Source organism: Giraffa tippelskirchi, chromosome 10 (genome assembly GCF_054371585.1).
Source record: "Giraffa tippelskirchi isolate mGirTip1 chromosome 10, T2T-mGirTip1v1.2.pri, whole genome shotgun sequence".
NCBI classification, from domain to species: Eukaryota; Metazoa; Chordata; class Mammalia; order Artiodactyla; family Giraffidae; genus Giraffa; species Giraffa tippelskirchi.
Genome location: NC_137284.1, coordinates 42,111,994 through 42,128,499, shown reverse-complemented (window position 1 = coordinate 42,128,499; position 16,506 = coordinate 42,111,994). Strand labels below are relative to the sequence as shown.

The window sequence follows — 16,506 nt, the reverse complement described above, 5'->3', positions numbered from 1 at the left end:
CTAGGGCATTTTGTATGTAGAGCAGTTTAAATAAGAACCTTAACATTTAACATCTGTCTTGATATTAAAGTGCTTGTAGTGACCATTCTGTTATCTGTATACATGTAAAGTTAGGGATAAGCTCTTAAGTTGACAGTTAGAAATTCAGTGTGTGCCTGTGTGCTCAGCCACACAGCTGTGTCCAACTCTTTGTGACCCTATGGACTGTAGCCCATGAGGCTACTCTGGAATTTTTCAGGACAAATACTGGAGTGGGTTGCTATTTCCTCCTCCAGGTGATCTTCCCGATCCATGGATCTAACCCATGAGCTCTGGGTTCACTGGCTGAGGCTTCTGCATCTCTGCCAACTCAGTCCTGTAATAAATGACATACAGACATGTCAAGGCCAAAGAGCAATCACATCACCATTGCAAAAAAAGCATTTTTTAACCCAGGAAATTTTGTTAGAATTCTATTTTTGGTTAATTGCATGTACAATATATTCTACACAGTTTGGAATATAAAAACATTACCAGATTTTTTTCCTAAATATAAATTATATCAAATTTCAACTTCCCCATTGTTTTCAGATATTATTCCAGTTTTCAACTCATTGAACCTCATTCCCTTCCTCTATTCCATATAGAGGGCATTTTACAGACAGAAAATTCCGGCTAAGCCTTTGGGACTTCAGTCAGTAAGTAGTCATCAAGGATACATTCAGTGTCTACAAGGAAGAGTTCATTGAGCCAGACCTGTTTGCTCTTGTCAGCCCAGCAAGAGAGTCCAATTCCAACCTGGTTATTTTGGTCCAAAAAGTCTACCTCCTCAGTGGGCAGCAGAAAGCCACTCCCTCTGAGGTTCTGCCTACAAGGGACTTTGCAATGATGGAACAAGCTGAGTCACTGCTGCTCCTCAAAACAAAAGGCAAATTCTTAGGGAATTCGCCTCTTTCAGGCCTTTTCCACTTTCCAACTCATTAGCATAGGTGCTTCCTCTGTGATATCTTGGAAAATCCCTTCGCTAAGTTTAACATGGTGAGGTTGGAGAGGATTGGGTGAGTGGGTAAAATAAAGCCCAGAATGTCAGAATGTTTTCAGGTATATTTGATTTCAGCCAAATGAAAAGGAAATTTCTGAGGCCAAGGATTGAAATTCTTTTGAAATAAAATAGGAAATAGCCAAAAAGACAATATTGGTCATCTATATATGAAGGTGCTGCACCTATGAATTTACACACGGATTCGATTTATAAATTCTAAGTTATTTGTTTATGTACTTGTTTATTTACACATTTGTTTATTTCATGGGAGGTACTTCTTGGGCCAACTATTTTAAATATATTTTAAATACAGCAGTGTATATATGTCAACTCCAGATTCCCAGTCTATCCATTCCCCCATCCTCACTCCCGGTTTTGAATGGAAAATATTCAGAAAAAAATTCCAGAAAGTAAAACTGGAAAATGCCACATACCAGGGAACTATTTACAATGCATTTAATTTACGTTGTGTGTGTTCGTTGTTATAAGTCATCTAGCAATGACAAAGTGTATGGCAGTATGCTTGTAAGTTAACTGCAAATACTATGGCATTTTGTATAAGGAATCCTGCATCCTGGAACTTAAATGTTGAGGAGGACCTGAAAACACTCTCCCATGGTACCGTGCATCTACTTCATCAAAAAGAGACCAACTTTTCCAGAAATAAAAAATTAGCGTGTAGTCACATTTCCAATACATTTGCCAAGACTTGCAAAGAAAAACAAAGATCATGTTAATCATGAGACTTCTGTCGTTTTGCATCTTCTTCTCTATTCTTTATTCAATAAGATATTGTTTTTTAAATTATCTTCTAAGGAATACTCAGAAGGCATCCTAATAACACAGCCTAAGCTAAAACATGGAGGGCTTCCTTAGGGCACATTATGGAAGGAAGGAGGTCAGAAGAGTCTGCGTAATGATGCGGCAACATCTAGGATTCCAGTATCACCCACTGCCAGTGCTGTTATCAAGGACAGAGCTCATTATTTAACAAAGCAATAGCGAAAACAGGGGACAGTATTTAAAGAGTGAAATTGATGATTGGTTGTAACAACCTTGCCTAGAGAACAGGCCAAACTTCAGTGTCTCTGGAAAATTTGGGGTAATGGGGAGTGACAAAGGTTTAGGGGAACACGTACTGAGATTTACTCCAAGAAAGTTAACTTTCCGCTGATCACAGGATTTTGCTGATTTTAGATCATCTGTCTGGATAGTACTTCTGACCACACTGAAAAAATACTCCTATTTTAGCTAAGAAATGGACAAAAACCTTCCAAAGATTACCAGAATATGTTGAACTAGGGGACTGGACAAATACAATAATGGGGGTCAAGGAGCACCATCCCTCAGCCAAGAGTAACCATATGTGAGGTAATATTTCAGAGTCAGAGCAACTCGTCTAGAAGAGTGTTTCACTCTCTGAGGACGGACCCTCCTTTCTCACCTGGAGCAGCTCCGTGTCTGGCTTGCGGCACATCCCAGTCAGCTCTCTGTACATTTCTCTCAGACGTTCTCTGCACTGAGTCATTCTGAACACACTCTCCTTGAGTTGTTCACAAATCTCCTTGGCTTCTCGCTCCAGGGCCTCCAGATGCAGTTGGTCCTCCTCCCAGAGCAACAGAAGCATCCTCTGATATTCAGCTGTAATCATCTCCTTCCTTAAGGCCACATAGTCCTGTGGGGATGGTGGATTCGAAGTATTGCTTATGCTCACATTCAAAAGAAAACTTCAAATATTATTTACTTGATGTCATCAAGAAAGCTCTTGACAAACTGTTGACCTCAAGTATCTTCCTGTCCACAGTTTCTCTGAGTTCCTAGTCTCTTTCTCTGTTTGAATCAAGCCATCTGAGGGATCCCAAGCTCTCCCCTTAGAAGGATTCTTCAGGGCTCTTACTCTATCAATTATTTCCTCTTTAATTTGGACCGTGTTTTTCTCTTGTTCCTTGCCCTGATTTTTCTAAATATTCTTTCATGGGGTAAACCCCATTTTGTATAGTTTTAAAAGATGCTATATTTTCCCTCTGCTACTACTAAGTCGTTTCAGTCGTGTCCAACTCTGTGCAACTCCACAGATGGCAGCCCACCAGGCTCCACCGTCCCTGGGATTCTCCAGGCAAGAATACTGGAGTGGGTTGCCATTTCCTTCTCCAATGAATGCACGCATACTAAGTTACTTCAGTTGTGTCCAACTCTGTGCGACCCCATGGACAGCAGCCCACCAGGCTCCTCTGTCCATGGGATTCTCTAGGCAAGAATACTGGAGTGGGTTGCCATGTCCTTCTCCTTTAATTTTCCCTCTAGGTACTTCTATATTCCTCTCCCCTACTACAGAGTAACACTTAGTGCAGTGTTGTCTTCTACTTCATTTCTGAGTTTTATTCAAATCCTCAAAATTTGGCCTAGGAACACTTTTCATGCCGAGGTTTTCCCATGTAAGGCAATGGCATCCCACTCCAGTACTCTTGCCTGGAAGGTCCCATGGACGGAGGAGCCTGGCGGGCTGCAGTCCATGGGGTCGCAAAGAGTCGGACATGATTGAGCGACTTCACTTTCACTTTTCACATTCACGGATTGTAGAAGGAAATGGCAACCCACTCCAGTGTTATTGCCTGGAGAATCCCAGGGACGGTGGAGCCTGGTGGGCTGCCGTCTATGGGGTCGCACAGAGTTGGACACGACTGAAGCGACTTAGCAGCAGCAGCAGCAGCATTCCTTGAACTAGCATGTATTGGCCTGTTCCAATTGTGATTACTGATAGGTCATCTGAAACCACGCCTTTTCAAGGGAAGAGATCAATATCCTTTAATGGGAATGTAAATAGACCTAAAAGCTAGAATTATATCACTATCTATAGAAATAAATAGGGGCATTTTTATTCTTATCTTAAATGACCGAGTTTTTTTAGCTTCCTGGTTCAGAATGATTTGCATTTCTTCTGTGATTTTCCATAAAGAGCCCATTCCCTTTGAAGTTTCTCCTGCAAAATACCCAGAGGATTTAATCACAGAAGATGAAACTGTAAATTTCATCCCCTTATTCATGAACAAAGGCACTTGTTGGTTACACAGAAACCTTGAGTTAGAATGCTGCGGTCAGATTTTCCCACATTAATCTGAATCTAACACCAAGATAATAGTGACAAAGTGTATGCTACAGAACTGGGGATATGTTACAGATCATGAAATCCAATCCCTAAGAAACTGAGACACATATATATAAAGCTTGATTAGGAAAGCCTCAAGCTCCCATCAGAAGCCTGTGGCCCTGGTGCCACCTGCCCCGCGATGCTGCATTTCCACACGTGTGGACAATTGGGCAACAACACTGAGAGGACACATCATATGTGAGGATCCACATTCAGAAATCCCACCTCCACTATCGCCACCCCATCACCGTCATAGCATCCTCATCTTCCTCTCTGACTTAGGAGCCTCTAGATCCCAAACTGCTCTAGAGTCATCACCTACCCGGGACTCCTCAGCAGCCCTGTATATAGGACTGTGGCTGTGAGCTGCGTGCTCGGGGCGTTCAGAGCAGGGCCCACACAGCAGGCTCTGCTCAGCCTCACAGAAGAGGCCTTTGGCTTCCTGGTGTTTCACACAGACCTGCTCCTCAGAGCTGTGGTCGTGATCAGCTCTGGCCTGTCTGACAAGGGAAGCCAGCCTCTTGAGGGCAATATCAGTTTTGAAATCTGATGTCTCTCATATTCCCCTGCACTCAGGGCAGCTCCTTGGAGTCTGGTCTTCTTCCCAGCAAAGGCTCAGACAGGGACGGCAGAAGCTGTGCCCAGTCTATGGTGACGGGGTCCAGGAAGCAGTTCATGCAGATGGAGCAGGTGAGTTCACTCTGGAAGGCTTCCAGCTTGTCTGAATCCATGTTTCTGAAAAGTAGAGAGAATAGAAATGGTAAGAGAGAGTCTTTCTTCTGTCCTGATAACGGAAGCATAAAGCCTTTAGCATGGTCCTCTCTTGAACTCTATCTAATCTCCATATGTCCTTACTTTCAACACAAACTTAGAAATGGTGACTACAGACAGGTTACGTCCATGCTATCATACAAAGGATAAAACTAGAGGAGAATCGCTAGAAACTTTTTTCTCTTTAAACTCTGATCTTAATCATACCTAAATTACATGGAAAAGGTTAAAGATTAGACCTGAAGGTAAATGTTAGGATGACTCCAGAGTTAATTTTGTCAGCTGATTGGTACAAAAAAACATATATAATCTCAACCTGTCTCTCTTTCTCTCCATTTCTCCCTGCTTGGAACCAACACTGGTACACACTTCTCCTCTACACTAACATTCTCTATCTCTTTTGACTTCAAAGTGACATGTGTTTTTTCTAAAGACAAATAAAATTGTTTATGAATAATTTAAACTTAATATAATCCTTGTTGACTTGAACTTTGATGTCCTGAAACTGTTAACAGGTCGGTGTTTGGATCTATTCTGAACACTTTTCATTTATGGTTGCAAAGTGATGGCTTAAAAATGATAGTAAATGTGACCATTTCAAGAAGTTTTTCTGATTAATTCAACCCTTTTTCATCTGTGTAAACACTATGAAATGTATACATGGTGTTGAACATTTTAGAAGTATTATATATTTTATAAATACATATGTCTCTAGAAAACTCTTTTAAGACTTAAAAACATCTAATAACATATAAGGTCATGAAACAAGTTTAATTAAATAGCTGAATATTACAAATATCAGTATATTAAAATTGCTTTATTAACAGTTATTTTAAATTTTGATATCATTTTAAAACCCTAAGAACACTACTTGTTTTCTTGGACAAGACCCATGGAGGGAAGCTGGTAATAGAAAGTATTGGATAAGAGAAAGTGGGCATGAATACATAATTTCAGTTATCATACATTGTAACTAAATATTTGCTCTAACTACATGTTTCCTGTTTTCTTTCTTCTCAGTGAGAAATTGAATAGAAGAGGCTGCTTCTTTCCAAAGCTGAGACTTTAGGTCTGGTTACAAAAAGACAGAAAAAAAAACCTTTTGTTTAATTGAGCAAGTATAACATCAGCTTTAAGATGCCTTTTTAAAAAAGATTAACAGTAAAGCCATGGTACACAGATCTATTTATTGATTAAAGACTGTTGAGAGGGGATTTATGGAATTCTGAAAGATAACAATAATTTTCAATAGCATAGAACTGAAAGCCTTTGGCTAAAACATGCATCAATGAGGAGATAGCTGATGAACAGGGAGAAAGTATAAATAGGTCAAGTGTAGAGTGGGCTAGAAATTGACCAAGAATTCTTTATGAAGAAAATCACTTTTATACTAATGACATTAATGATTATAGTATATTAAAATAAGAGGAGAACTTCATGGGCTTCCCAGGTGGCTCAGGGGTAAAGAATCAGCTTGCCAACGTAGGAGATGGGGGTTCGATTCCTGGGTCAGGAAGATTCCCTGGAGAAGAAAATGGCAACCCACTCTAGCACTCTTGCCTGGAAACTCCCATGGACAGAGGAGTCTGGTAGGCTGCAGTCCATGGGGTCGCTAAGGGTAGGACATGACTGAGCGACTTCACTTTCACTTTTCACTTTCATGCATTGGAGAAGGAAATGGCAACCCACTCCAGTGTTCTTGCCTGGAGAATCCCAGGGACAGGGGAGCCTAGTGGGCTACCATCTATGGGGTCGCACAGAGTCGGACACGACTGAAGCGACTTAGCAGCAGCAACTTAGCAGCAGTATTTCTTGGCATTGAATTAACTCCTTTTATAGAGATTAACTATTTTAATCTTCTCAACAATGTTTACTACTTTCCCCCCTCATTTTATAAGGGTTACTAGACATAGTGTGGGTAAAAGAAATTACTTGTCTTCAGATCCCACAGAAAATAAATCCTCAATGCAGTGTTCACATATAGATATTAGTGACAAAAAAACAACAACAACAACACAAATTACATTTCTGTCCACAATTACCGTTAAATTCCATTTCTAAGTGAACATAACAGAATTTAATTCTACCTTGATTAGAACTCACCTCTGGGTACAGTTAATGAAATGTTCTACTTCTGTTCCATAACTCTGTTAAATTCAGTTCAGCTTAGATGCTCACCTCCTCCTGGCAGAAATATTCTGAAGTCTGTACGGTGCTGCCAACTCCAAACCCAACAACTCTGGACTCTGGAGAAGAGTGAGCTTGCATTGTCACCAGGTGCTTTATATATTCTCTGAACACCACACCCTTTTCTTCCAAGTGATATGGTTATCAGTCTTGTGAAAAGGTATAAGTTGACATGATCAGATTTTGCAGAGTTGAAAACACTTTCAAATGCTAATGATTGAGGTCAAACCTTTGAGACCTACTTAATCCAATTGCCACAATCCAATCTCTGCTAAAAAGTCACATCTTGAGTTTACAGTTGTAATCCATGAAGTTGTTGTTTGGACAATAAATGAACTTCCCAAATATGAATTTAATATCTCCATTTAATAAATTATATTATAGTTCTAATTCCAGATGACAAATATACTTATTACTTTGGGCAAGAATCTCTTAGTAGAAATAGAGTAGCCCTCATAGTCAACAAAAGGGTCCAAAATGCAGTACTTGGGTGCACCCTCAAAAATGACAGAATAATCTCGGTTAGTTTCCAAGGTAAATCATCCAACATCACAGTAATCCAAGTCTATGCCCCAACCACTAATGCTGAAGAAGCTGAAGTTGACTGGTTCTATAAAGACCTACAACACTTTCTAGAATCAACACCAAAAAGCTTGTCCTTTTCATAGGGGATTCAAAAGCAAAAGTAGGAAGTCAAGAGACAACCAAAATATCAGGCAAGTTGAGCACTGCAGTACAAAATGAAGCAGGGAAAAGCCTAACAGGATTTGTCAAGAAAACACCAAGCTGGTTATAGTAAATACCCTTTCCAACAACCTATGAGATGGCTCTACACGTGGACACCACCAAATGGATTATGTACTTTGCAGTCAAAGATGGAGAAGCTCTATACAGTAAGCAGAAACAAGACCTGGAGTTGACTCTGGCTCAGATCCTGAGTTCTAATTGTAAAATACAGGCTTTAAATTGAAGAAAGTAGGAAAAACCACTAGGCCCTTCAGGTGTGACCTAAATCAAATCCCTTATGTTTATACAGTGGAGTCATGACTAGATTCAAAGGCCGAGATTTGGTAGACAGAGTGCCTGAAGAATTATAGATTGAGGTTCATAACATTGTGCAGGAGGCAGTGACCAAAACCACCCTAAAGAAAAAGAAATACAAGAAGGCAAAGTGATTTCCTGAGGAGGTTTTACAAATAGCTGAGGAAAGAAGAAAAGTGAAAGGCAATGGAGAAAAGAAAGAGAGTATTCACTTCAGTTCAGTTGAGTTGCTCAGTCGTGTCTGACTCTTTGCGACCACATGAATCGCAGCATGCCAGGCCTCCCTGTCCATCACCAGCTCCTTGAGTCCACCCAAACCCATGTCCATTGAGTCGCTGATGCCATCCAACCATCTCATACTCTGTCGTCGCCTTCTCCTCCTGCCCTCAATCTCTCCCAGAATCAGGGTCTTTTGCAGTGAGTCAGCTCTTTGTGCATCAGGTGACGAAAGTATTGGAGTTTCAGCTTCAACATCAGTCCTTACAATGAACACCCAGGACTGATCTCTTTTAGGGTGGACTGGTTGGATCTCCTTGCAGTCCAAGGGACTCTCAAGAGTCTTCTCCAACACCACAGTTCAAAAGCATCAATTCTTCGGCGATCAGCTTTCTTCACCGTCCAACTCTCATATCCATACATGACCACTGAAACAATCATAGCCTTGATTAGACAGACCTTTGTTGACAAAGTGATGTCTCTGCTTTTTAATATGCTGTCTAGGTTGGTCATAACTTTTCTTCCAAGCAGTAAGCGTCTTTTAATTTCATGGCGGCAATCACCATCTTCAGTGAAAATAAAGTCAGGCACTGTTTCCGCTGTTTCCCCATCTATCTGCCATGAAGTGATGGGACTGGATACCATGATCTTAGTTTTCTGAATGTTGAGCTTTAAGCCAACTTTTTCACTCTCCTCTTTCAAGAGGCTCTTTAGTTCTTCTTCATTTTCTGCCATAAGGGTGGTGTCATCTGCATATCAGAGGTTATTGATATTTCTCCCGGCAATCTTGATTACAGCTTGTGCTTCATCCAGCCCAGCATTTCTCATGATGTACTCTGCATATAAGTTAAATAAGCAGGGTAACAATATACAGCCATGATGTACTCCTTTTCCTATTTGGAACCAGTCTGCTGTTCCATGTTCAGTTCTAACTGTTGCTTCCTGACCTGCATACAGATTTCTCAAGAGGCAGGTCAGATGGTCTAGTATTCCCATCTCTTTCAGAATTTTCCACAGTTTATTGTGATCCACACAATCAAAGGCTTTGGCATAGTCAATAAATCAGAAATAGATGTTTTTCTGGTACTCTCTTGCCTTTTTGATGATCCAGCGGATGTTAGCAATTTGATCTCTGGTTCTTCTGCCTTTTCTAAAACCAGCTTGAATATCTGAAAGTTCACAGTTCACGTATTGTTGAAGCCTGGCTTGGAGAATTTTGAGCATTACTTTACTAGTGTGTGAGATGAGTGCAGTTGTGCGGTAGTTTGAGCATTCTTTGGCATTGCCTTTCTTTGGGATTGAAATGAAAACTGACCTTTCCCAGTCCTGTGGCCGCTGCTGAGTTTTCCATATTTGCTGGCGTATTGAGTGCAGCCTTTCACAGCATCATCTTTTAGGATTTGAAATAGCTTAACTGGAATTCCATCACCTCCTCTAGCTTTGTTCATAGTGATGCTTCCTAAGGCCCACTTGGCTTCACATTCCAGGATGTCTGGTTCTAGGTGAGTGATCACACCATTGTGATTATCTGGGTCATGAAGATCTTTTTTGTACAATTCTTCTGTGTATTCTTGCCACCTCTTAATATCTTCCGTTTCTGTTAGGTCCATACCATTTCTGTCCATTATTGAGCCCATCTTTGCATGAAGTGTTCCCTTTGTATCTCCAGTTTTCTTGAAGAGATTTCTAGTCTTTCTCCCTCTATTGTTTTCCTCTATTTCTTTGCATTGATCGTTGAGGAATGCTATCTTATCTCTCCTTGCTATTCTTTGGAAATCTGCATTCAGATGGGTATATCTTTCCTTTTCTCCTTTGCTTTTCTCTTCCCATCTTTTCACAGCTGTTTGTAAGGCCTCCTCAGACAGCCATTTTGCTTTTTTGCATTTCTTTTTCTTGGGGACGGTCTTGATCCCTGTCTCCTGTGCAATGTCATGAACCTCCACCCATAGTTCATCAGGCATTCTGTCTATTAGATCTAGTCCTTTAAATCTATTTCTCATTTCTACTGTATAGTCATAAGGGATTTGATTTAGGTCATACCTGAATGGTCTAGTGGTTTTCTCCACTTTTTTCAATTTCAGTCTGAATTTGGCAATAAGGAGTTCATGATCTGAGCTACAGTTTCTCATGGTCTTATTTTTGCTGACTGTATAGAGCTTCTCCATCTTTGGCTGCAAAGAATATAATCAATCTGATTTTGGTGTCGACCTTCTGGTGATGTCCATGTGTAGAGTCTTCTCTTGTGTTAGTTGGAAGAGGATGTTTGGTATGACCATTGCGTTCTTTTGGCAGAACTCTATTAGCCTATGCCCTGCTTCATTCTTTACTCCAAGGCCAAATTTGCCTGTTACTTCAGGTGTTTCTTGACTTCCTACTTTTGCATTCGGGAGTTAGTTCTAGAAGGTCTTGTGGGTCTTCATAGAACTGCTCAACTTCAGCTTCTTCAGCGTTACTGGTCGGGGCATAGACTTGAATTACCGTGATACTGAATGGTTTGCCTTGGAAATGAGCAGAGATCATTCTTTCGTTTTTGAGATTGCATCCAAGTACTGCATTCCACACTCTTTTGTTGACTATGATGGCTACTCCATTTCTTCTAAGGGATTTCTGCCCACAGTAGTAGATATAATGGTCATCTGAGTTAAATTCACCCATTCCAGTCCATCTTAGTTCACTGATTCCTAGAATGTCGATGTTCACTCTTGTCATCTCCTGTTTGACCACTTTCAATTTGCACTGATTCATGGTCCTAACATTCCAGGTTCCTATGCAATATTGTTCTTTACAGCCTCGAATCTTGCTTCTATCACCAGTCCCATTCACAGCTGGTTGTTGTTTTTGCTTTGGCTCCATACCTTCATTCTTTCTGTAGTTATTTCTGTAGTTATTTCTCCACTGATCTCCAGTAGCGTATTGGGAACCTATTGACCTGAGGAGTTCATCTTTCAATGTCCTATCTTTTTGCCTTTTCATACTGTTCGTGGGGTTCTCAAGGCAAGAATACTGAAGTGGTTTGCCATTCCCTTCTTCGGTGGACCACATTCTGTCAGACCTCTCCACCATGATCCCTCAGTCCTGGGTAGCCCCATACGACATGGCTTAGTTTCATTGAGTTAGACAAGGCTGTGGTCCATGTGATCACATTGGCTAGTTGTCCGTGACTGTAGTTTCAGCCTCTCTGCCCCCTGATCCCCTCTCTCACTGCCTACCATCTTGCCTGGGTTTCTCTTACCTTGGACGCAGGGTCTCTGTTCAGGGCTGCTCCAGCAAAGTGCAGCTGCTGCCCTTACCTCGTAGGCGTGGTAGCTCCTCTCGGCCACCGCCCCTGGCCTTGGGGGCAGAGTAGCTCCACTCGGCCATGCTCAGTGCAAAAAGGAAAGATACATCCAACTAAACATGGAGTTCCAGAGAAAAGTGAGGAGAGATAAGTCCTTTTTAAATGAAAAAATGCAGTAAATAGAGGTAAACAATAGAATACAAAAAGCTAGAGATCTATTCAGGAAAACTGGAAATATCAAAATCTCAGAAATGGGAAGGACCGAATAGAAGTAGAAGGGTTTCAGAAAACATTGCAAGAATTCCCAGAACTATACAAGAAAGATCTTAATGACTCAGATAACCACAATGGTGTGGTCACTCATCTAGAGCCAGATATCATGAGGTGGAAAGTCAAGTGTGTTTTAGGAAGCATTACTATAAACAAAGCTAGTGGAGGTGAGGGAATTTTAGCTCAGCTATTTAAAATCCTAAAAGATGATGCCATGAAACTGTTGCCCTCTATATGTCAGCAAAATCGGACAGCTCAGTAGTGACCGCAGGACAAGAAATGTCACTTTTCATTCCAATCCCAAAGAAGGGCAATACTAAAGATTATTCAAACTACCCTACAACTGCCCTCATTTCACATGCTAGCAAGGTTATGCTCAAAGTCCTTCATCCTAAACTTCGATAGTGCACACACTGAGAACTTTCAGATGTATAAGCTGGATCTCAAAGAGGCAGAGGAACCAGAGATCCAATTGCCAACATTTATTGAATCATGGGGAAAGTAAAAGAGTTCCAGGAAATCATCTACTTCTGCTTCATTGACTACACTAAAGCCTTTGACTGTGTGGACTGCAAAATTGTGAAAAATACTTAAGGAGATTGGAGTACAAGACTACCTTACCTGTCTCCCAAGACACCTGTATGGAGGTCAAGAAGCAACAGTTAACATCGGACATGATACAATGGAACAGTTCCAAATTGAGAAAGGAGTACAACAAGGCTGTATATTGTCACCCTGCTTATTTAATTTATATACCAAGTACATCATGCAAAATTCTGGGCTGGATGAATCGCAAGATAGAAGCAGGATTGTCAGGAGAAATGTCAACAACCTCAGATATGCAGATGGTACCACTCTAATGGCATAAAATGAAGAGGAGTTAAAATTCTTTTAATGAGAAGAGGAGAGTGAAAAAGCTGGCTTGAAACTCAACATTAAAAACACTAAAAGCAAAAATAAAAAAATCAGGGAAACAGTGGATGCAGTAGAAAATTTTATTTTCTTGAGCACCAAAGTCACCAGGAATCATGACTACAGTCATGAAATTAAAAGATGCTTGCTTCTTGGAAGAAAGGTATGACAAACCTAGGCAGCATACTGAAAAGCAGACCTTGCTGACAAAGATATGAATAGTCAAATCTGCGGTTTTTCCAGCAGTCATGTATGGATGTGAGAGTTGGTCCATAAAGAAGGCTGAGAACAGAAAAATTGATGCTTTCGAACTGTGGTGTAAAGGAAATCAATTCTGGACATTCATTGGAAGTACTGTTGCTGAAGATCCAATACTTTGGCCTGCTGATTCGAAGAGCCAACTCATCGGGAAAAAAAACAAAACCAAAAAATCATGACTCGGGACAAGATTGAAGGGAAACGGAGAAAGCGGCAGCAGGAGATTAAATGGTTAGATAACATCACAACTCAATGGACATGAATCTGAGTAAACTCTGGGAAACAGTGGAAGGGAGAGGAGCCTGGCATGCTAATGTATGAGGTTGCAAAGAGTGGGACATGACTTAGTGACTGAACAATAACAACCTCAGGAACCAAAGCATGATCTATCTTTCTTTTAAAAATAGACCAGATTTTGACTCCATTTTATAAAACAGGAAAAAAAAAAAAAAGAAACTTCACTTTACAGGTAAGAAACCTTCCAAAAACTACATTAACCAACAATCACGTTTAACAGCAACATTATTATGTTTAACATCAACTTATATCAGGTTGATGGCAGATACTGCTGATTGGACCTGATAAGAAGAATGATGCATCTTCTTGTTTCTCTCTAAAGCATTTGTTCAGTTGCTAAATAGTTGAGTAGAATGTTTGAAAATTCTACAACGTAGAGAATAGTTTATTAAAAATACTGTACTCTGTATGGGCTTCCCTCGTGGCTCAGAGCGTAAACCAGCTGCCTGTAATGCGGGAGACCCAGGGATCCTCTGGAGAAGGAAATGGCAACCCTCTCCAGTACTCTTGCCTGGAAAATCTCATGGACGGAGAACCCTGGTAGGCTACAGTCCATGGAGTCGCAGAGTCGGACTCGACTGAGCAACTTCACTTTCTTTCTTTCTTCCTACCCTGTATACACTACAATACTGTATATTACAAAAATGATTTTTAAAATAATGGTTGAGTCTGTGATATCTCTTGTGGGTTTACTGACTTAGGACTATTTTGAAACCAATGAATCTAATTGACAGCAATCATTACAAAATAATTCAAATACTGAAGAATATAACATTAAATATTAAAAGCCACAGATATCAGCCAAGATCACATAAGGTGATTTAAGGTACCAAAATTTCAATATTAGCATTACCATATTATTATCACTGCAATCAGTAGCGTTTCCTAAATTGTTGCATTTATTGGGAAGTAGAGTGTATATTCAGGTCATCCTCTAGGTGGGCAGTTCCGTGTACGAAGCTTAAATTGGTCAAATTTGTAATTAATTTATAATTTATTATAATTAATTATTGTTTATAATTAATTATGCTTAATGGTATATGGTCTTATAATGGGTTTCTGTTGTTTCAACCTGGCTAGGCTGTAATACAAGGATTTAAGGTAGTCCACCAGATTTGAACACTCACATCTTCTGCCATTATTCAAACAGATACTAATCTAGGTGATGCTGTGAAGAGGTTTTGAGGATGTAAATCCATGATATAGACTCTAATCAAAGGAGATTATGCAGATGCACCTGATTTAATCAACAGGAGGTCTTTAAAAGAATGTAAAGAAACTCCTGGAATAAAAGTCCAGAGAATAAGTGGATCAGCACTACTCCCAATGCCTCAGCCTCCTTGAGGGCAACAGCTTTGCCCTGAATAACTCGGATTCCAGCCTGCTTGTATTTACCCTCTCTGAGGAAGCGCCCTCCTGTCCTCACACTTTTCCGTAGCCATCACAGGAGCAAATCCCCTGTGACCAGGAGCTCTGTCTTTCTCTCACTCTCCTTCTATAATTGAACCCTAGCTGATGCAAACCTGATACACTTATGATAACTATTCGCTTCACTTTAACTATAAATCTTATAGTCCATTGACTGACAATGCAACTCCCAGTATATTAACATAGATGTGCCCAAAATTTTCACGAAAAATGGTGAGTTTTTATTGCTGCAAGTTCTTAGCAATAAAACTTACTTCCACTGCTTCTTCTTGGGTCAAGGAAGAAGGGGACCACTCTTAGACCTCATTAAAGACCTTGCCCGGGTTATTAGGAGATGCCAGTTTGGAAAATTTACATTTAGGAAGAAAATATAAATGTACCTTCTTAGAAGAAATGTATCATCAGTAATTTTCTGCTTGTTATTCCTGATTGCATGTGAAGTGTAGTTTTCCGGTGCTTGCTTGTTGCCCTCCAGGCTATCATCTATATATAGCTTCATCAATCACCAACTTGCATGATTTTGTTTATACAATTTGCTTTGTATGCTTATTTTATTTTGTTCATGTATTTTTATGATTGTGCTCATTACAACAAATTTAATTACTAAGGAGTTTATAAAGGAAACATTTTACAAAGTAAAGCCCCAATCATAATTACCAACTACAATGTTCTCATCATTGTTCTATGATCCATTCCTTTTCTGTGGATCTCTCCTCATGGACCCCTGTACTGGAACTGCGGTGGGGAAATTTTAATGAGAGATGGGCTAGGTGACATTAAGAAAGTTTCCAAAGTCTTGGTATCTCACTTCCTTACTTCCTTAATTTAGAAGTAGGCCACTCTCCTACTGGGAGTGAATAGACTGGGGCAGAACTATTTCCATATGTCTAGTTAAGCTCTGATCTGCCAATAATGTGTTTCTTTCTGACTTAGAAAAGTAAAAATAGAAAAAAAATTCATGTTTGATTTGAATGAGGTACTCCACTTATTTTCCAGCCAGTTTCTGCATTTATTCTTAGCAGAAATCCTGACTCTTTTTCACTAATACATATCCCACTGATGTATGAATGATATTGGAAGATTAAGGCCTTCTCATTATTTGTTCTTTTCTCCCTCTCTAGGTTCCTGGCTTTTTTCCTTTTTTTGTTTTCATGAACAATTGTGTCTTTTATAAGTAGTTGTATCTTCTATATACAAAAAAAATTGAGTTTGAATATTAATCTTGTTTCTAGAAGTAATCTTAGTGATTTATTTTCTTTTGTTTTTTGTATACTTTTAATTTTTTTAATTTATTGTTTATTAGGGTGTTTCATATGAACAATTGTTACATGAGAAATAATGATCATACTTGAGGTTTTATACTGTGTTGTGCCAGTTGTCTAAAACGACATTAATAGTGATGATATATTATTGTCCTGATTGTGATCTTTAAAGTTGACGCTCCAAAGCTTTAAGACAGAATTTCCAATTACTAACATGATTTAAATTTATGTTTAAATTAATGTAAGTTTAAATTATTCTTAAGCATCTATTAACTTATTTTGTTTTAGGTTTTTAGCTCAGTTGGTAAATAATTCACCTGTAGTACAGGAGACCCTGGTTTGAATCCTGGGTTGGAAAGATCCCCTGGAGAAGGGATAGGCTACCCACCCCTGTATTCTTGGGCTTCCCTTGTGGCTC

At 39.8% G+C, this 16,506-nt stretch overlaps 1 pseudogene; it reads right to left on the bottom strand.

Annotated features, from left to right (window-relative positions):
* Positions 1-297: 297 nt before the first annotated feature.
* LOC145522445 (tripartite motif-containing protein 64-like) lies at positions 298-4,900 on the bottom strand (annotated as a pseudogene).
* Between the last annotated feature and the right edge of the window lie 11,606 nt (positions 4,901-16,506).